We start from the raw sequence: 21,661 nt of genomic DNA on the forward strand, positions 1-21,661 counted from the left end.
TGCATTTTCCAGCACGGTGTCACAGAATGCATAGCATGTCACAGCACACAATCTTTCATGGGTGCTGGTTTTGTTTTTGTTTTTAGAATAAGGTAAATCTTCAACGTAGGTTCCTCTCAGAAATAGTCCTTTGAGTTCCTCTGCTTCCATTCACATTTTCTCTAGGTCAGAAACTATGTTGAGAGCTTCCTACAAACCATTTCACATCATCCCTAAAAATCAATGCTAGCCTTGATGCCTCCAGCTGACTGACAGAGGAGAGGGTGGCCCAGAGGGCCCCCAGAACTCACCCATGGGTGCATTCATCATCTGGAGCTCCACCCCACTGGAGCCCCCTGCTGAGCCATGGCATCCCCAGGGCAAGGGCTGGCAGCCAGGGGAAGGAGGAAGCCGTGTGGAAGCAGGGTGCAGAGGAGGGGCCCCTCCTTGACTTGGGGAGAGAACCCAGGCTTCCAGCATCCAGAAAACCCAGACAATCCCCCCCACCCCAGCACAAAGCTGAGCACTCGTTGACCTCTGGGCTATGATCTCTGCTCCTAGGGTGTCCCACCCCTTCTGTCCCATCTCTAAGGCTTTAGGGATGTCCAGGATGCTTCCGGCCACCTTGCAGGGCTGCCTTCGGCCCTGGGACCAGGGATAGTCACGATGAGCCTGGTTTACCCAGCAGGTTCCTCCTCCGCAGCTCCACCCTAGCCCTGAGAAAAGGCAGCACTTCCCCCTTCACATCCCCCAGGAGGCCTCGGACCACTGCCCGCAGCAGTTTGGAATGAGAGTTTCCACCACATCACGTCCTTGTTTTATTGTTTGATAGTAACTAATTAGTTTATCTCAGTAGGATCTTGTTAAATTGCCCAGGGCGTCTTGAACTGGGGCCCCTCCTGCTTCCGTCTCCCAAGTAGCTGGAATTAGACATGGACCAACATGCGAGGTCAAAGTTAGAAAACTCTTGTGAAACCTGCGCCATAGATTTTGTTTTTTCCTACCCTCCATAAGAATGATGCAAGTTTTCAGAGAGGTGAAGTGACTCGATTAGGGTCATACTAATCAGATAGCAGAGCTATGATGCGCAGCGCCTAACCGAAGTTAGGGCGCAAACCTGCAAGGTCCTAAAATTGCACCCTCTTGGACATGAGGGGTGGGGCTGGGAGGTGAAGGCAGCTTTTGGGTGTCCTTGCTCGACGCAGTGCCCCTCCCCCTCGGCCGGCGCAGCCTAAGAGTGTCCCAGCACCACGGAGGCGCCCGAGTCAGGCATCCCCGACGCAGAGCCCGCTGGCTCCCTAGCGACCTCCGCAGGGCCGGGCTGCTTCAGGGCGCGGGGCGGCTGGGCGCTTCCCCAGTCTTATCGACTCTATTTGCATAACGGAGACGGCTTGTCTCGCTTCCTCCCCGCCCCTCCGCTGCGCTCCTTTTTCCCTCGCTGCCTCCACCCGGCATCCCGGATCCCCGGCTGCTCCCGAGCAGGCCCCTTCTCCCGGGAGTCCTCTCTGGAGCGCCAGCGCCCCGCTGTCCCTCTGGCGCCCGCGCGGAGTCCACGGGCACCTGGAAGAGGGAGTTATGGGCAGGGCCCGGCGCTAACAAAGGGAGCTGGCTGGCTGCCCGCGCGGGCGCGGAGCTGGGGCGCAGCAGCCGCAGGCTCAGCGGCGGCGGGGCGCGGCGAGTGAGTAGGGGTGCGGCGGGGGCGGCGCGGCGGGGCGCGGGCAGCCGGATGCGGAGGGGCACGGAGCCGAGCGGAGCCGCGGGCGGGCGCGCGCGCGTCCGGGGCTCAGGACAGCGGTGCCCAGCGCAGCCTGGGCGGCCGCCTTCCAGCCAAGGTGGAAGGAGGTGGGGATGGGGGTGTGTGGGGTGTCCGCGGTTCCGTCCAGCCCGAGGGGCCGCTCCGGTTTCTCTTCCGCTCTACCAGCTCGCAGACCCACAACAAACCCACGTGCGCGCCGGCCTTGGGAACCCCCTCTTTCCGCCGCGCCTTTTGCATTGTTCGAGGAGCACGTCCTGCCCGGCCCGGGCTCCTGCAGACCTGGCCTGCTGGATTTGCAGATGGGGAAACCGAGGCCAGCGGCGGGACGAGGGGCACGGGCACCACAACAAATGCACGTGCGCCCCGCGCGGGGATCCCCGCTGCGCGCCCCGCGGGACCGGGCCATTGTCTCCGCCAGGGCTGGAGGAGGAGGGCGGGGGACCCTGTGACGGTGCCACCATGGGAGCCCATCCGACTCAGCAGCCACGGACTTGAAAAGGGGTGGTGGTGGGTGGGTGGGTGGGGGGACGGACAAGGAAGCAAAAAGAGCATCCCCGGACGAGAGGCTTTCGCCGGCTTCCGGCGCTTTCCTGGGGGGTAAACTGCACAGCCCTCGCCTGCTACTCGCAGAGGTTGAACTCAGGATCTTTGAGTTGCCTTGCAAGAAGGACCGTGCTCTGAACACGATGGTCCCCAACCCTGGCGACTGCCCCTGCTGAGAAATCGCGAGCGCCTCCCGCGCCTGCAGAAAGAACCATCCGGACCCTGGGCCCCCGCCCGCCTCTGCTGAGACCCCAGGTGTCACTGGTCCTTCCTGGCTTCTGTGTGTTCCCAGCGAGGCCAGCCGAGCCCCTGGTTTTGTTTTAGGTGGAGACTGCGATTTGAGGCATAGTCTGAAATTCCAAGATGCAGAGAGAACGGGAGAGAGGGAGAGAGGCAGGCAGAGGCCTCTTGTTTTTCTTTGCTGCATGTGCACAGCTGAGCTCTGCAGATATGACTTTATCAGATTTGCGCCGGCAGCAGCGCGAGGGCTTGGGGAAGAAACCGGCCTCTCAGGGGGCGGTGCTGGGCCGGGAGCGCGGCTGTGCACTCGCCGGGCGCTGCCTGACTTGGACTTGTTGAGTCTTCGGGCCCCGGGTGCTGCCGGAGACGAAGCTGTCCCCAGGAGAGCAGACAACTTTCCAGGGTGGTACCACTGCTGCTGAAAGGGTTGAGAGCCCGTCCTGCCGAAGCTCTCGTTTTCATAGGCGAGAAACTGAGTTCCGGGCGTTCGTTAGGCCACGGGTTCAAGTTCAAACTGGGTGACTGCGGGCGATGGAGACAGGGACCCGAAGGCGGGTCTTCCAGCTCTGCTCCTGCAGCGCCCTGCGGGCAAGTAAAGACGGAGCCGAGATTCTGTGGTCGGCAGTGACAAAAGAGGCAGCGGCCTTAGGTGGTGCGGAGTTAGACAAAGAAAGTAATTTACAGGGAAAGCTGCGCCCTTCCACTGTCCCTCTCCACAGAGCCTTTACTCGGCGGAGGGAAGCACAGTCAGTAATTCCTAAGTGCAGTTATTTTTCTCTCCTGGCTGCCCCCTCCCTCCCAATTGGAATCGGACCAACTTAGATGATGCCTCTGAGCCCTGTGCCAGGAGCCTTTTGTCTGGGGAAAGGCAGGGGCTGTTGACATCAGTCTTGCAGGGAGGGAAGTGTGTCTTAGCCGGCTGCTCCTCAGCCCCTCACGGGAGAACCAAGCATTGTTTTCATTGAGTTTATTTAATGAATTTATTTTTTAAAATGAGTCCCGTGGAAGTAGCTGCTTATTTTTATGTTTGGCCGTGGAGAAGTTGAACAAACCGAAGACCATGTGAGGCTGGGTTTCCCCAAAGTTAACTCATGGTTGGTGGTTCCTCCTGGCCCTGTTTATCTCGGAGCCTCACTTGCTGCTTTTCTGAGAATTTCTAGGTGTTTTACTCCCTCAGTAATTCCCCTTGGGCTGGAGAATATGTTTTCTTCAGGGTGCTACAGAACCTGAGGATTCTCTACCCAGACCCTGGATCCTTTTATTTTCTAAAGGGAAATTACCTGCTCAATGATGGGCAGCAACAATGCCCAGCAAACTTTTAGTGCTTCTTCTTCTTCTTCTTCTTTTTTTTTTTTTTTTTGCATAAAATGGAAACTGTTGCATCAAATGAGTTGTTGTTGATCCCCCAGAGTAAAGTCAAAGTTGTGATGGTTGCCATAACAATGCCTGCCTTGTAAGTCAGAGAATGAATTCCTTAAGGCCTTACATGGGTTTGATTATTATACAAAGCCATGGATCCCAATGGTAGATAGAGGAAGGAGTATTGCAGTTATCACTGGGGACCAGTTTTCTTCAATGCTTACTTTGTTCTTCTCCTGGGTTTCCCTGCTCCTTTCTCTATGATTCCCCAGTTATGAGGCTGCTTTTTGTATAATTATATAGCAGAGGGCAGTGAGTTCACTGTCCTTAAGCTCTTGGCCCAGTGTCTGGATCTGCTGCTCTAGTGGAGTAAAAAAGTTGCTTAAGCTTTAGAGTTAGAGGGGGGAGTTGGCTCCTCCTTCCTCTCCTCTATATCTTCTTTTAGAACAGGCAGGCTGCCCACCCTGGGTATGGGAAGGGAAGACAGAGAATGGAAGTCCTGGTGTCCTAGGGCTCCTGGTCACGTGACATGTGTATGTTCAGACCTCCTGGCAAACTCAGGTGCTCCCCAGCCTTTAAAGTGGTGGAGAATTCTGGGGGCCAAAAGGCCTCATCAGGTAAACCCAAGTGCTGGGATTAGGTGGCCACACCTAATCACAAAGAAGTGCAAATGCCTGCTAGGCGATAACCAGGATAATCTAGAAATCAGTGGGTCTCGAAGGTAAATAGATTTAGTGAAAAAGAAAGACCAAAGACAAAACAAAAACTTTCACACCTGTGTGCCATGTTACCTATTCCTTCCCTGTTTACTGAAAACTAGGCAGTGGAGGTGGGATAAGTCTTGTGCTCAGTCCAGGGTCACAAAGAACAAACAGACCTATTCTTTGGCCTGAGAGAATTCCAGTTTTTCAGGAAGCCCCAGCCCCTGCTTGAACACCCTTGCCCAGAATACATTTGAATCCCTTACGAAGTGCCCTCTGAAGCCCACAAAAAATTAGCTCTTCTCAATAGACTTCTGGGGGTTCCCTTTTCTTCATGAGTAAAGGCAAGACCAGTAGGAAATGAGAGCCTGCAAGAGGGAAGGCTTCAAAGAGAATGTGAGGATGTGGCTGGCCTGAAAAATGCCAGGAATAGTTCATTAATGGAACCCACAGCAACTGCTGGAATAAGAAGGTCCTGAAAATTCAAATGGGGGAGTTTCTTGCTTAGATCTGTTACCAGAAATTTGTTTGATAAGAACTATATTAGAGAAAGTTGATTTTTTTCTTCAAAGTTCTTGCTAGAAGGGTCAGTAAGCCTATAGAATCAGAACAGTGATTTAAATTTATTTATGTTTTGATTATAAAAGTAAAGAAAGTACTAAAAAAAAAATGGAGAAACAAAAGAATGCCACAAGGGGCTGGGGATGTAGCTCAGCAGCATAAGCGCCTGCCTTGCAAGCAGGCAGTCGTGAGTTCGATCCCTGGTACTGATAAAAAACGAAAAAGACCAAAAAAAAGAATGCCACAATCTGAAGACAACTGTTGTTAATGTTTGGCTATTTTTCTTCTGGTCTCTTTCTCTCTAAAGAGGGCTGTTTTTTCTAAAGGCTGAGAATGTACCTTACGTGTAGATTGTGTCTCTTGCATTTCCAGAGTAACCTTCTCACATATGCATTTCTGGCATTTATCCACCTTAAAGCTGCACCCTTCCATTTGCCATTCATATCAGCTGCTTGGTAGTTCATCTTGGCAGTCACATCCTGGCAGAATCAGTGGCTCTGATAGCGTCAGTGCTCCTTTCAGAGAGGGCTTGTAGGAGCCTGTCAAGCAGGGACCTTCTGCCTTTCCTGCCCAGCCTCAAGCCTTTACCCATCAGTGTAGGCTGTTCAGAGATCCAGGAGTTCCGGCAGTGCAGTAGCCAGGAGAGAATCCGTGTGTGGCCCTGACTTCGAGTTCTGTCCTTTTGAGCCCCAGGTTTTTAGCTTCATCAGATACCTCAGTGCCTACTCTAAACCAAAGAACAGTAAAAAGAGCTCTGCTTTTGAGAAGTGAATGACAGGCTGAAGAGGAGACGCGGCGATGAGAAATTAGTTCAGGGTGTTGTGTGATCACAGAGGAGCACCTGTCTCCCTAGCCCGGAGAGGTGGGAAGGACTTCAGGATGAGGGCCACCCCTGGATGGTCCTGCCACTCCTCACTGTTCCCTGTTGTAATTGTCATTGCGATGAATGTGCACACAAAGTCATCTATGAATTTCCCAGATAACTTCTATGGGATCTAGTCCTAAAGTTGGAATCACTGGGGCACCCTTTAAAGGACATGGTCATTTAAAAAACTTCATGGGTTTAGATACAGGTTCATAGATTTGCACGTAAAGTGGTAAGGTAGAGAATTAGTATGGATTGTGGAAACTGTAAAACTTAAGAGCATGTGAAATTCAGCATTGGGTTTCTGTGCTTCCCAATTTCCACCTGGGTAGATGGGGATGAGCTACATTCCGGTACTAAGTTTAATTTCCTGCTGAGTAAAATGGAGATACAGACCCTGTCTCATAGAGCAATTGTAAGGCTCAGGTGACGGCATAGCCAGAAAGGTTGAACATAGTGCTGCGCACACAAGAAACGCCAAGTAAGTGGTAGTTATGCTTCTTATAATTGGGGTTTTCACAAGCTGCAGAAACTTCTGTTTCTCTAGTCTCTCTTAGCATGACAGCAGGCCATTATGTCTTTCTGTGCTGAGAGAAGTAGAAAGTTAATTAAAATGGAGCCTCCTACCAGGTGAAAAATGGGGAGAGAAATGATCCTTTGTGTGAGGCATAAAACTTTTTATGGAAAAATGCGGACATACAAAGATAGAAAAGACAGTGCAATGAACTTATCATATCACCCAGCTTTAGCTCTTATCAAAACCCATGGCTGATCTGTAACCTCATGCTGAACCCTACATTATTCTAATGAACGTCCCAGACATCTTATCAGCCTGGCCATAAATATTTCACTGGATCCTATGATACATATTTGAGGCACTGAGCTGTTCTGGCTCAGTTGCTGTTGCTGGTGTGTTGTGTGTGTGTGTGTGTGTGTGTGTGTGTGTGTGTGTGTGTGTGAGTGTCTGTATGTTCAGATAGAGAAAGAGACAGAGTCAGAGGCAGAGAGGGGGAAAAAGAGAGAGGGACACAGAGAAAGCGAGAGACAGAGAGAGCAAGACAGAGAGAGAGAGAATCCTTGGGCCTTCTTACCCTTTTTTGCTCAAGGAGCTTTGCCATGCCCCAAAGAAAGAATGCTGGATTTAAAGTTGGGGGCCTGACTTGAAATAAGATCCCATCCCTTATCAGGCCTATGCTTTTGGCAAGTGATGTTTGAAATATTTAGGGCACATTGATAAAAATTTGTTGACCATTGAGTGAGGAAACCCATGTGACAGTCCTAGTGGCTCAACGTTAGTTAGGCCTAAAGCGAGAGACTCGGTCCCAGCCTTCCTCCCAGGGGAAGATTTCCCTGTGGTCTGAAGCCCTCAGACTGAGGGTTTGCACCCCCAGAAAGCACTCAGGGAGTATTGCTTCCACCCCACCCCCCTGGGCCTGAGTTGAGCACTGGATACACAGAGCACCCGTCCTGCAAATTCCCCTTTTACTGCGTTTCTCAGCTCAGTGTCTCTGCTTTCTAACCAGGTCTTGCCAGTCTGGCCATGAGTAATAGGCCTCTCTCAGACCCCTTTGCTCCATGCAAAGCGATGGGATCTCTTTTCACCCCAGTTGTGATGCCCCAGGGTCAGCTCTAACCCACTGTTAGCGCAGGGAGGAATTGTGGACTCACCAGAAAGAGGAGCGGCTCGAAACACATTGAGGCCCTCTCCCAATCCTCTGGAGTTCCCACTAGTTCAAGGCTTGCCTTGTGACTTGTGACCTGGCTGTCACTAGCTAGCAGCCACCCTGGACCCAGGGACTTAACTCTCAGTCCTCCAGCCCCTGTCAACTCTGATGCCATCACACGAAAGGTGTGTGTAAGCATGAGAGGCCTTTTCATAGTAGTTGTATGTAGTCTCCTAGCTTATTCCAACAGGGTAAAAAGATTATTTCCTCTGCTTTAGGCTATTGCTTCTTCATTCACTTCTGTGCAGTGACTCCTGTTTACAGACGAGAGGGGTCTTCTAGCCCCTTTTGTCAGCCTTTATATGATTACAGACAAGTTTATTTTACAAATTCAAACACTGGAACTTTTAGATTATGTATAGATGTCCCACTACAGCCTCATGGGTTCACAGGGGCACTGCTCTGGGGTAGTGGCTGGGACTGTGGGGTGGATTAGTCCATTGTAGTTCATAGCTACATGTGAGGCTGCCAGGCGAAGCCCGATTGGCAGAGGTGGGTCACTGGGGTGTGGCATGGAAGGGTGTATGTGCTCCCCTTCTCCCTTGATCCCTCTCTCCCTGCTTCCTGCCACCATGTCCTGTGTGGTTCTCCCCTGTTGGCCTACCTTGGAGCCAGCTGGCTATGGACTGACACGTCTCGAACTGTGAGACAAAAGAGATCTTTCCTCCTTTGACTGGTGGGTGTCGGGTATTGTGGCTCAGTAATGAGAAGATAACTAAGATAATGGATCACATTACTCCTTCTGCTTTACAAACTGGCTTTTTTCATTTTACTGCATATTTTGGAGATCTTTCTATACCAGTGTGCATATTCTCTTTTTACACGTGCATTGTGTTCTGTGTTTTGAGAGTGTTTATGTAACCTTTGGATGGATGGATATTTATCTGTTTTCATAGGAATATAGTTAGACCTTGAGTATGTAGCAAGTTGCCTGTAAGTGACAGTGGGTTATGTGAAGTTGACTCCGAGAAGAGCAATAAGAGAGTGAAATGCTGAGAACCAGGCTGGTCTTCAGGGCTCCTGACAGGCTACAGGAGGTTGACTGGACAACAGATTATAGCAATCTGGCTGATGCCCTTGGTCACCAGTGCAGAAACCCAGTGGCATCATCACCTTCTGCCATTCTGTGGGCCTCCAGAGTTTGTTTCTTCTCCCAGGGTCAGTATTGGACACTGAAGAAGGAAGAGAGGAGAGGAGCGTTTGAGCTCAGGTTCTGAGGTGGCAATGTAACAGTGTCACACTACTCTGTCGGGTTGTTTGGAACCATCTGGGGTGTCCCTTGGGTCCCTCTGCTCCCTTGGGTCCCATGTAGGCTATGATAAAATGATCCCACTTAAAAACGAGCTGCTTTGAGGACAGGTGTTTAGGACACTGTGTTGGAGTTGGGTTGAATATGGAAAACTGGATCTTTCAAAATTAGAGGTATCTTTTTCATGCGGAAGAAAGATTACAGTCACACTGAGTGGGCTGCTGTGGAAAGGAAAACCACCATCTAGATGGCGGGGAGCCTTGGGGGAGACTTGCACAGGCAGGAAAAGGAGAAAGTGGAACTGTCCAGCCCTGGGGCAAGCTGTGCTCTAAAGCAGTACCTCTGTATCATGAGGATGTCTGAGCAAAAGCTACAAGCAAACTTGTTTCCCACTGAGGACTCTGCCATGGGCCTCAGGGTTGTTCTGACTGTTTACTGTGGCGTCTCCAACTTTGAAAATCTGTGACTATGAGGCAAGAAGCAGAAAGATGCTAACTACAGACTGGAGAGGTGGAGCAAGTTATGGACAATGTAACTGGGCAATGTTTACCTGCTCTGCAAAGGTATAATAATGGGCACCTTCAAAGGGAGTTTAGTATTTTTTCCCTTGGATCTTGGCAGCCCTCCCCCAATCTGTCCTTGGCTTTGGAGCTGCTTGACCTTACATTCATAAATTATTTCCACAGGAATAAATAGATCACATACACTTTAGATGACCAGGAAATCTGGCAGCTGGAAAAGAACTACATGTCCCAGGAGGAAGATCATAAATTTTCTGTTTCTTACAGATTTTCTAAATATGCATCTGTCTCCTGGTTGGAGAATTTTCTCCCTAGTACAATGCTGAGACATTAGCCAGCTTTCATGTTGGGAATGCGCTCCTGTTCGCAGATCCTGAAGGTTTCCGGAGCTGGAATCGAGATGAGCCAGCCTGGGTCTGTCTTCCCTGAGTGTGAGGTGGAAGGGGCCTCCTGACTATCTGAGTAGAGTCCGTGATGAGGCAATCATCAGCATCTTCTGGGCTTGGGTTGTGTGTGCCTGGTCCTGATTCTGTGTGTTCCGTCATCCAGTGCTCATAGCAAGACTTGGGTCTTGGCATCATTAGCTGCATTTTGAAGATGAGAAAACTGGGTTCCTAGAGGACTGGAGACTTATGCACAGTTCTACTGGATGATGGATCTTAGAACTGGGACTGAGGACGGTCCTGTTGGTTTCTTTTCCTGTATGTATCATGTTATAGGTCTGTCCATTGCTAATGTTTCCCAGTTTCTTGAGCCTGAGAATCCTTAGCCCTGTCATTTATGGGGGGCTTTAGTCAAACAATTTCTCCTAAGAGGCCCTATAGATGCTTTCTGTTATTCCTTTAAGAATGGCTCAAAGAATTTAGGAGACAGTTGTGTGAATAGTGTGACTTTTGGATCCAGTATATATATATTTTTATTTTCCTTTTTGCTTAGAGTTATTTGTGCCAAGCTTGGTTTGTTTCCCCTTCTTTAAGGTTCTGATACCCGCTTGTGTTCATTATCTAGTTATGACTGGGAATAAACTCTGTTAGTGACCATGACTGCAGATTGGAGGGTACCACCGTCAGGTGGCCTTAAATACCTTCTTAGCTAGTAAATGCGACTCAGTATCAGTGCTGTTGAGGGCTTATCTTGCAGCTGTGCTTCTAGGTTCTTCCACACTTTGTTCTCTTGTGAAGTATATTCAACATTAATTTGTTCATCAAATATTTATTAAATGCCTATTATTGCTTCTGTACTAGGGTACCTAGATAAAGAACACACCCTGTAGATACGCATACACATGTATTCAGAGCTCACATGGCCTTGGAAGTTAGTGGCAGACAAATTTCCACATCGCCTTCTTTGTGGAGTCCTTTCTTTGTTCATCATCGAACAACCACTGAATGCCTGGTGCAGGCTATTCATGGAGCTCAGTTTTAGAAAGTAAATCCCTCAAAAAAAAAAAAAAATCCCCACAGTTGTGTTCCTTCCAGAACTCTGTTGATGGTAGGCATGCACATATTAATTACAACCTAGTATGACACATGTCATGATTCCAGTATGCACAGGTGAGCTGGGAGAAACTTTCCATGAGAAGCAGTACCTAAGCTTGGTCTTGGAAGGCAGCAGCTATTAGCCTCTGAGAAAGGCCAAAAAGTTTCAAGGTGGGAAGGGAGGGCTGGTTTAGGAAAACACTAACAGTTGATCCTGGGAGGAACCTGTGAAACAGGAAGGAGAGAAGAAGTTAGAATCTTTATTACCTAGTATGTTTTTCACAGCCTCCTTATAAGGCATAAATTAATGTCTTAATTTAATCCATGAGAACACAGAGGCTGGGGGAGGTTTGGCAGCTTGTTCAGAGAGAGGCCGCTGAGTGAGATGAGATCAGGAGCTAGGATCCACACCCTTGGCCCCTTCATCAGGCCCCAGAGCCAGCGGGGTCGGGCTGGGCTGCGAAGGTCTGGCTTGCTGCCTGGATGCTTCCCCTCTCTCCGCCTTTCAGGGGCAGCGCCTTTTGCTGGGTTCTCTTCCTTCCTCCTGCTTTGTGTCGCTTTTAGTTGCTTCACTAAACTGGGATCCATGCATCTGATGTGGACGGCCACTCCTGAGTCATAGGCTTGGGTTTTACCCTCCTTTTGATCAAAAATCTTGAAAGGAAAACTTTAAATGCTTACTGATGTGTGACAAAGGAGAAGATTTAACTTTTTCGCAAAAGTCTCGGGTCCCTTTGGGGTCTGTACGGTACTTGTGAGATCTCTGTTTCAGAGCAGCAGGCAGCCCCCTCTGGGACTGGGATGGGGGCAGCCAGGACAGGCTACAGGGCTAGGGACAAGTGGGCCTCCAGCTGTCCTTTCAGGAGGGGTGGGATTGGGGAAGTTGGGAAGCATCACAGTGAGGAGATCACTCCGCCTCACCTGACAGGGAACCCGACAGTGAGCACCAATCTCCCAGCCCTACAAGACAGCTGCAGGTTTGTGCTCCTGGATGGAAAGACAGTGTGGGTCCTGGTTCACTCATCAACGTAAAGTGTATTGAAAACCAATAAATTGAGGATTTAGATATAAGGTGATGAAATTACAGAATGAAATTCAAGGGTGACTACAGAGCTGAGGAAAAGAACTGAAGACACAGACTACATAGATCATCAACAGAGAAAACTAATAGAGGAATAACATGGAATTCATTGAAAACTTAAGTTGTTAACTGGGAGAAGGAAGGTGTGAGGGAGGTCACAGCATATGCTGAGAGAAAAAGAATAAAAATGTCTCAGATCTAAGCCTTGTACAGAGGCGATCCTCTGAAAGGGGTACTGGGGAATCTGCGAAGATACAGAATCTGCTTCTGCTCATGGTCCACAGACAAATGCATGGTCACAGGGGCACCAGAAATCTCCATCTGGGAATCATGTGACCTCTTAAAACTCAGGGTGGGGAAGGCTTTCTACCGACGGAAGGAAAATCTGGATATTGGGAGCAATTCATCTCTGCCACAGGGGAAGAGTCTGGTTGACTCCAGATTTGACCTGCAGTAGAAGACAGACACTGCATAGAAATGGTGCTGGAGTTCTGAGAGAGACAGGCAGCAGGCTGAGGCTCTCCACTCTGTTAATAACTGCAAGTATAAGACAGGTGGACATTCTCATTCATGGAAGCACTGGGAGAAGCTGACCAAGTGAATCCTTACTCCATGCAGAGAAGCGAAGTTAAGCAGAGCCAGGCAGTTAAGGCTAAGGGATGGAAGATGAAGAAATAGAAGGAATGTACTAGAAACCGAGCTGGGAGAAGAGTGGAGGAGGTGTAAGTGCCAACTTCTCGGCTCTCACACTCTCTAATTGGGGTGTTAAAGTGATAGCTTTAAAAAACAGCTCTTCTAAAAAGCAGGCTCCACCTATTCTTCTCTCACGCATTTTTCCTTCCATTCTCTGCACTTCTACCCATATGTAAATTCAGAGCTGTGGGAGCAGTGACATTCATGCTTTCTTTTTCTGGATAGAAGGATCCTGCATGATCCTGCTCTAGTAGTTTTGTGTATTGACTGATGTCTTAGAAATAGCGAGCTGGTCTGTTTTGAATCAGATCTCAGAAATGATTCTAAAAGGCTTCCTTAATTAGTGGTGCTCAGGAAGTAGGGTGGGACAGGTAGGGTAGGAAATGGATACGACATTGTCTTTTCCTAGATTTGGGAGTCTAGGCAGAACAAAGCGTGTTGTAGAGCAGATGTACCAATGAGCACTGGTAGCCAGGAGGTGGTGGAGAGGGAGATGGCTTCACAGGGAACAGTGTGGCCTGGCTGGGGAGGGTGGCGAGGGCCTGGGTGCAGAGTGTGAGAGAGACGTTGCTGGCTTAGGAAGTAGCAGGAACACCCTGTGCGGAGAAGTGAAAACCTCCGCGGCATGTCTGGGTAACTATGTTGTGGCTAGAGAGCAAAGACTGGGTCTAAGAATAGTCCCCATTCATTCTGGGCCCTCAGCATACCAGGTAGCATGTGCTGGTGTTTCCAGGCCGAGTGCCCAGTGACCCCCAGAATGGGTAGGTTATCCTCATTGGCAGACAAGGAAATGGAAGCAAGAGTGATTAGGTTTATTTACCCAGAGTCACACGGCTCTGAGACTGTGACCTGAGCACTGCAGGGTTCCCACTCTTCTACTCTGCTGCGATCTGTGCAGAATCCACTGAAGCCACCATCACAATGAAAATACACAGAGGCGTTTATTGTATATATATGAGAGAAAACATTTAATAGGCTAATGTTTGACTAATAGATGTATGTTATGTATTATGATATAGAAGTTACTTTAGATGTACATTTTATAGATAACATTTAAGGTAAATATCAGAATCTAAAGGATGAGCCAGGGACTGGGACTGTAACTCAGGGGTGGAGAACCTGTTTAGTGTGTACAAGCTCTGGGCTTGGTCCTCAATGCTCCTAAATAATTATGTAAATAAATACAGTGTGGCTTCAGAATCCAGCAGCTGTGTGGCCCCAGGCTACTTAATCATAACTTTGATTTCTTTATCCATAAGTAGGGATAATGATTGTGCCACTGCCCAGCCTCCCATGAGTTCTTATGTTCAGGTTTGTTATTGCCGACACGTCCATTGGTCTTCTGAGAGTGTACATCTGTTACACCCACAGGTGTCTGTAAAAACATGCACAGCCAAGGCTACAGTCCCTGCAGTAGGGCAAGAATCTGACTCAGATAACCAGCTGGGGGCTGCGGAGGGTGGGAGGCAGCAGAGAGGGTTGGGCTGGCTCTGCCCCTGCCTGGGTGAGAATGTGCTCTCTGCCTTCCTGGTTGCTGGGGAATGTCTGGGTTGGGGAGTTGGTCCCATGGCTGTCAGCAGCTTGGCGAGGGTGGAGGGGATGTCCAGACGTGCCAGGCTACAGGAAGGAATGCAGGAGCTGCCAGGTCACAAGCCCCTGCCAGACTGGGAAAAGCTGCTAGTCTGGAAAGGGACAGGAAGGACAGGGTTCTGAGGGGACTCTGGTGGCAATATTTATTCTGCAGGACTACTGATGAGGACAGAGCAGGCCGTGGCCTTGGAGAAATTGAGCTGTTGACAAAACACATCCGGGTGGGCTGGCAGCCAGGCCTTAGCACTGAGCTAATGTGGCCCGGGGCACCTTACATTTGCCCCAGGAAGAATCAGGATGGTTTGAGGGTCTGGGATGAGATGAGGCCTGGCATTCTCTGGAGGTCCCAAAGTCTTAATGTGAGTGCATGTGAGTGTGTGTGTGTGTGTGGAGGTGGCCATGGTGTGAGAGACCCATGCTACTCTGTATTGCTGCAGAGATCCCCCTTCCTTACCCACCTGTTTCTCTGCTTTACAGACTCAGGCCCTGTAGCTCAGCCTCCGCTCCTGAAGTCAAGATCCTGAAGGAGTAGGAGGTCTCTACTCTCCTGCACTGTGCTGTATTACCTGAAGTTAGGTGAACTATGGGTTCCAGGATACGGCGAAGGTAGCTAGCTGCTCTGTGCTACCCCACTCTCAGCACACTGCCCAGCCTGGAAGGCCTGCTGGGGTGAGCTCAGGCCTCCCTGGGGCTGTGACTGTCCACTGAGAGCGATCACAACACAACCTTCAGTGTCACAACCAACGGGGTGCTCTGCAGCTGAGGTCAAGGTTTGCGTGCTGGTGGTGAGGCCCACCTGCTTCACAAAATGGTCTTTAGTTCTACCTGTGCTTCTGTCCTTGGGAGAGAGGCCAGCAGCGAGATGAAAGAGGGAGAATTCTCCGCCATGGCTCGGGGGTCAGAATCCTGGTGGGGAGCCAGGCTTGAGACCTTGTTCATCTTTGTCTTATCTTTTTGGGGTCCAGGGTCATTCGTGGGAGTTTGTCCCAAGTGAGAGTGGAGGAAGGCAGCCAGGGAGCTCTGACAGTAGCGGTGAAGCTGAGTCATTGTCTATCTGTCTGTGTGCTGCAAGGATTGCTTTTGTTGATTGTCTGGTGCTGGTGCTACTGGCCCAGGGCCTGAGCTGGAGGTGGTTAATGACAGTGTTAGGAATAAATTCCCTGAAGATGCTTCCTGCCGGAGGGCTGGCAGAGGCTCCTCTTTGCTCTACACAATGAACATCTTATTCCGGGCTGTAAATCTGGAAGGGAAAGAACAGGCAAGGAGGAAGGGGACCCAAGGCCTCGCCTGGGAACGGCCCTGTACCTGAAGAGTCCTGCCCTGGTCTCCCCAGCCAGGCCTGGCGACTCGCCTCTCTGCCTTCTGCAGGAACACTGAGGGCTGGGAGCCGTCCTCAGAAAGTCCTTGCCTTTCTGGAAAAAAATCACATGGTTTTCAGCCAGGTACACTTGGGTTTAAATTCCTCATGTGCTGTTTCTTAACAGTAGGAATTTATCTTTTCTGATCCTCAGAACTTTTCCCTTTCTCTCCCTTTTTCTTCTTCCTCCTCCACCTCCACCTCCCCTTCTCCCTCCCTCTCCCCCTCCTCCTTTTCCTTCTTCTTTTTCTTTTACTGTGATACTGGGTATTGAATCCAAGACGTTTCTACACTTGCATTCCCAGCCCTCTCTAAGTCTTTTATTTTGAGACTGGGTCTTACTAAGTTGCTAAGTTTCTCACTTGGGCCTTGAGTTGGCGATCCTCTTGCCTCAGCTTCCCAGAGTGCCAGAATTAGGCATGCACCACTACATCCAACTCTCATTTCTCATTTTAAGCACCACGAATCATTCCTACCTCCCAGCATTGGTGTGCGTACTTAACCTAGTGCTTGGTTCGTCACTGAAATTGACTAATAGCAGTCTGACTATCCCAGCACTTGCGAGTGGTTATTGTCAGTTATTGGTCACTTCATGGGCTAGACACTCTGCCAGGCACTGGGAATATAAAGGCAGATGAGACACAGCCTCCCCTCTCCCTGGGGAGCTGTCAGACTGGGGGGATCCAGCCTGTGTCACAGAGCACAGGTGTGTGAAGGGAGTTGCACACATTGCTGAAGGATTGAGCTGCAGGAGGAGGAGGGGGTTCACTGTACCTGTTGAGAGAGATGGGACCCCCTGTTCTCAAAAAGTTTTTTTTTTTTTTAGCGGTACCAGGAATCTCACGATCCCATGCTTGCAAGGCAGGTGCTTATGCCGCTGGGCTAAATCCCCAGCCCTCCTGCCCCAAAGGTTTTAAGAGATGAAGAGGAGTTTTCCAGGCAGTTAGGATGGGCGCTGTCTTAGAAGAGCAAGATCAGATGGAAGGAGCTCCACACCTGTGATTTGGGCCTTGATGCCCAAGGAAAGGGAGGACCTCACAGTGCAGGATCCTTGGGCGAGTGAGCCTGTAGGTCTCTCCTCCAGCTGGCATTGAAGCTCACTCTGTTTGGGTCAAGATAGAGCCTGAGTCTTCCTCCAGCAGCTGTGGATACAGGCTGGGATCCAGCTGGGCTTGACTGGGGAAGAGGACACCGAGGTGGTACCTCTGTCCATAACCCAGACTGAGGGTTAGGATCAGGAAAGGCCCTCCCGGAGGGGGTGGAACAGATTACTGGGCAGGAATCACAGATGCAGAGCCTTCCAAAAGCAGGTTTTAGGTGGTGTGGCTGGGGCAATGTCAGGAGCAGAAGCCTAGAGCTGTTATTATCAGATTGGGCAGGGCAGGGGCAGGGAGAACAGCAGCTTCTGCAAGTGGTAAAGCCCAGGGCCTCAGGTGCAAGCAGAAGAACCAGCGGAAACGTCCCTGGTGGCCACGGTATACACTGGTGGTGACTCTGCGTACATGACTTCAAGACACTGTAAAATCCAAATCCACAAATTATTCACATCTTGGTGAATGATTTGAGTGAGATAAACAATTATATTTGGTGTGTGTGTGTGTGTGTGTGTGTGTGTGTGTGTGACTTAGCTGGGGATAAAAATAAGCGTGAGAGCTTTCACTTCCTGAACTCTTACCAAGTCGAGGCATGTTGTGAACTTTGCAAGGCTCTCCTTTAATCCTGATTAAGCCCGGCTGTCATTCTAGGCCACACCCACCCCACGGGTCTGAGAAGTCTACCTCCTGAGGCAAAGGGCGTGTCCAGGGCTCCTAGTGGGCATTTGTGTTGGTCATTAGGCTCTGCGGTGGCATTTCCTCAGCCTAGAGGGTTTTACTCAGACTCAGGCTGCCAGTAGTGTAATTGCTTTCTGAATCTGATCCACGCTAATGAAATCAAAATCTCTGTTGTGTGGACCTGGGCATCCATGTCTTTTTCTCAAATTCCAGTGAGCAGCCAGATGGTTGAAAACCCCTGCCGCTGTCTAACCTAGGTGACTGTTTCCTACTTTTACATCCAGCCTCTAACACTTGTTTCAACATTTTTATTCACAGTCAATGCCCTTATTTCACCCTTTCCTGAGAAAAGAATGACAAGCTTAATCCATTCAAGATGCTACAACCAAAGTCAAATGCATGAAGGGACACACACAACTTGGTGCAACCAAGGTCCAAGATCCAGGAGGTGCTGGCAGTTTTGGTGCCTTAGGAGAGCCCACTTCTTAGTTCACAGAGGGCTCCTCCTCACTGTGCCCTGGTGTGAGGAAGGCTTAGCTCTCACTCTCTTTTAACAAGGACACTGATCTTATTAATCAAGGTGAAACCTTTGAGATGTAATCAGTCCAGCTCCTAAAACCATCATGTTGAAGGTTAGGGTTTCCACATAATGTATCTCGGCAGGATAAAACATTCTGACCATAGCACCTTCCTACTGCCAGATCTGTGCCCGTGAATTCTATCTTTTGCTTGTTACTATGGATGGTTAGTTGTTTCTGTTCCTATTTAAGACCAAGCCCTTCACTTAGGCGTTTTATCCCCTCTTAGAAGAGATGTGTTTTTTTGTTTTTGTTTTTGGTACTGGGGATCGAAATCATTACCTCACCCTTGCCAGGCAGGCGCTGTAATACTGAGCTACATCCCTGGTCCCTTACTCCCTCCTAATTAAGGGTTGACTCCAGAAATTCTCCCTTCTATTTCCACTGTCCTTGCCTCTACTGGATCCTTCCCACCTCCCTGTATCTCTATGTATCTGAATGATGATTGTGTCTCTTACGGAATTTGACTCATGCACATTTCCCTGGTTACGTCTTCTCCTAAATTCTTCAACAACTCTTTTTGCTATGGCTTCATTTTTGCTGCTCCCAGAAAGAGTTGCCTGCACTTGCTGACTGAGATTCTTCCTCTCTTATTCCCCTTTAAACCTGGTCTGATCAGTCTTTTTCCACCACTGCTACACTGAAGCTCTTCTGTTCAGGCTTGCCAAAACCCAGTCTGGTCAAATCCCATGGCCTCATCCTGAATTGTGAGCAGCACCTGATACAACTGGTCCTTCCATCCCTCTTGAAAAGTTGTCTTCTCTTGACTTCTGGAACATCACTCTTCTTGGTCCTCTTCAACTTCCGTCTCCTGTTTGGTCTCCTTTGTTGGCTCATCTTCGTTTGTTCTCTCTAGAATGTCCACGGGAGTGACCCTTGGATTTGGCCTTATTTCTGTCCCCTCCATCCCAGGCGATCTCCTTCCACTTGTATGCCGATGAACCTTCATTTGTTTCCTCCCCCTAGACCTTTCTCCTAGCTCAGCTGTCCAACGATCTCAAGTGTGTCTCCTTGCATCGCTAGCAGACATCACAAATGTGCCATGTCCAAACCAGGGAACTGTTTCTTTCTAAAACAGCTGCTCCTGGCCCAGTCGACCTTTCTGTTTGCTACAACTTCAGAATCCCATTCAATCTCCTTCTTTCCTGCTCTACTCAATCTAGCAAACCGGGTCAACTGTGCTTGTGTAACAATTCAGGAAAGTGACTGCATTCTGACTAAAAATTCAGGCTGGCCTGTGACAGGTCCATCCCACATTTTAATTTTAAGGATTGTTTTATACTTTGCTTTTAGGTAGGTCTATATGCACATCAGTAGTTGGACCCCAGATCATTTTTGAAAACTGCTGTCACATGTTTCTGCTCAAAAACTAACAAAGCTTTCCTATTTCACCCAAGGTCTTAAAAGGACCTACGAGGTTCCACGTGACCTGCCTTTAAATCCTCACAGATGTCCCCTCCTCCCACTGTCCTGCCTCTTCATTTCAGGTCTTCTCCCTGAGCTTGCACCTCAAACAAGAAGCACATTTATCCTCGTGCCTTTGCACCTACCGTTCACAGCTTGTTCACCTCTTCCTTCAGGCTTCTATGTTACCTTTACAGAGAGGCCAGTTGGCTACTTTGTCTAAGGCAATAATTCCTCACCTGATGTCTTCTGTTCTTAAACCAGCTCCATCTTTCCCTTTTACCCTACCTGTGGTCCTTCACGAGCATGTGAAGCCACCCAGCTTACTGGCTGCTCCTTTCTCTCTTTTCATTAGGAAGTTGTTTCCAGGGATCCAGGGACTTCATATTTTTTGTACAGAATTGTTTACCTAAGACCAGCAGTAGTGGCTCAGAAGCACACCATCCTTGTTAGTTGAATTTAACTAAATTCATGCAGTGACAGAATTAGCTGGAGTAACTCACAGTGTACAGATGAAGGAATGGAAGCTCAGAGAAGTTAATTAAATTTCTCAAAGTGACGCAGCTTGCTGGGGTTGAACTGGGAATCACAGCTCCTAGTACCCATGCTATTACGCTAGGTCCCTCTTGGACCTGGCTCCTCTCAGGATTCATACAACAAACTGTCTCATTTTTTCCCATCTTGTTGGCAGCAAATATCTCCACAGAACGAGAAAATTCCTGTGGAAAAATGTCCCAAATGTGACTGGTGGTGTAGGAAATGCATACTGAATATTATATCTCTATTTTCTGAATCCAAAAATTCCTGAAAAACAAGTTTTATTTTTGACTCATTTGGATTTGCACCTGATTTGGAAAGAATGCAGAGTTCTATTTACAATATTTCTTTTTCCAATCAGATGTTATGGCCCATGTCTTCCATCCCACTTCTGGGAGGCTGAGGCAAGAGGATTACAAGTTTAAGCACAGCCTGAATAACAGTGATTTAGTGAGACCTTGTCTAAAAATAAAACAAAAAGGACTCTTCCCCCTCCACCATTTTCTTGGTGGCTAATACTTCTTTTAAAGATCTTTCCAGGAACATGCTAACTTTTAAGAACTGGTGAAGATCAAGCATAGCAGGTCAAAGCCCAAAATGGCGTGTGTGGCAAGCTTTTCTACACCACAGGGAGTGAGTGCAGGTTGCAGACTTAGTACTCTGACCTTCCTCTATCCCCGGCCCTCCTTTTCTGCTTCGTTTACTCAGTGCTGGCAAGCTAAGGTTGGACTTGGCTTTCCTTAGCCCTGAGGTTAGAGAAGTCTTTATCAAAATTTACAGCCAAGAGAAAAGTCCTAAAAATGTTGATCTCTAGGGCTCTCCAAATAAAATGTATGGATTATCAACTTCTGGGAAGATGGAAGAGTGGCGAACAGCAGAGAAACAGCCTCTCTGAGATTTGGTGTCCAGACACTGGAATATGAGGGAAATAAGAAGGAAGGAAATGGGTTCCTGGGACCCAGGAAGGATCTGAAGTGAGAACTGAATCCCACAGAAGTGGAGAGAGAGACCTCAGCACAGAGGAAGGAGGTGGCAAGTGGTGCTTTTTCCCTGACTCGCCATGTGGGAGGGGAGACTCAAACTTGGAGATGCACCGTGACTGCTGGTGACCCCCAGAAGCATCCATGGAGAAACACACAGAGCAGTGGGTATAGTGGACTGCAGTGGCTGGTGAATTATTGAGGTCCAGATGTCCCCCAGGAGAGGGCCATTGGCTGGTGACCAGTTTGGAGAGAGGACAAATGAGCTCTGAACTCTGAGCAGCTGCTGCCTTCTCCACTTAGTGGCTCCAAATGTTGGGGTAAGGCAGAACTGCGTTCAAATCAGCAGGATCTGAGTCCAAGCTAATAGAAGGTACACAGAGCATTGCAGGCTGAGCAAATCAGGTTCAGACCTCACAGTCAGAGACCAGCCTGATCTACAGTGGAACTAGGGGTGCAGGCTTGCTGGGGTTATCCAGTACCCTGCCATAAATCTATGACTGACTTTCTGGGATTAATCCACATGGATCTGGGCTCTCTCTACTTGGTCCATGGGTGACAGCAGACACATATCCTGAAGTTGACATTTGTTTTCTTCATTTTCCTTGATTGTTAGCTCTTATTTTTATATGTGTGTACAGCATCTTTAGTTTTCTTGCTGTTCTATTTTTTATTTCGTCTTGCTTTCTTTTC

At 49.0% G+C, this 21,661-nt stretch overlaps 1 protein-coding gene across 3 annotated transcripts in view; it reads left to right on the forward strand.

Annotated features, from left to right (window-relative positions):
- The first annotated feature begins 1,270 nt into the window (after nucleotides 1–1,270).
- Nucleotides 1,271–21,661, forward strand: part of St6gal1 (ST6 beta-galactoside alpha-2,6-sialyltransferase 1) — a 115,128-nt gene continuing 94,737 nt past the window's right edge. For all 3 annotated transcript variants that reach the window (XM_063261216.1, XM_063261215.1, XM_063261214.1), the window contains exon 1: nucleotides 1,271–1,657. The gene's annotated coding sequence lies outside the window, so the exon portion shown is untranslated. The remainder of the gene's footprint in view (nucleotides 1,658–21,661) is intronic.

This window comes from Cavia porcellus, unplaced genomic scaffold, assembly GCF_034190915.1.
Source record: "Cavia porcellus strain 051 isolate PalLab524CR breed Dunkin Hartley unplaced genomic scaffold, mCavPor4.1 scaffold_14, whole genome shotgun sequence".
NCBI lineage: Eukaryota > Metazoa > Chordata > Mammalia > Rodentia > Caviidae > Cavia > Cavia porcellus.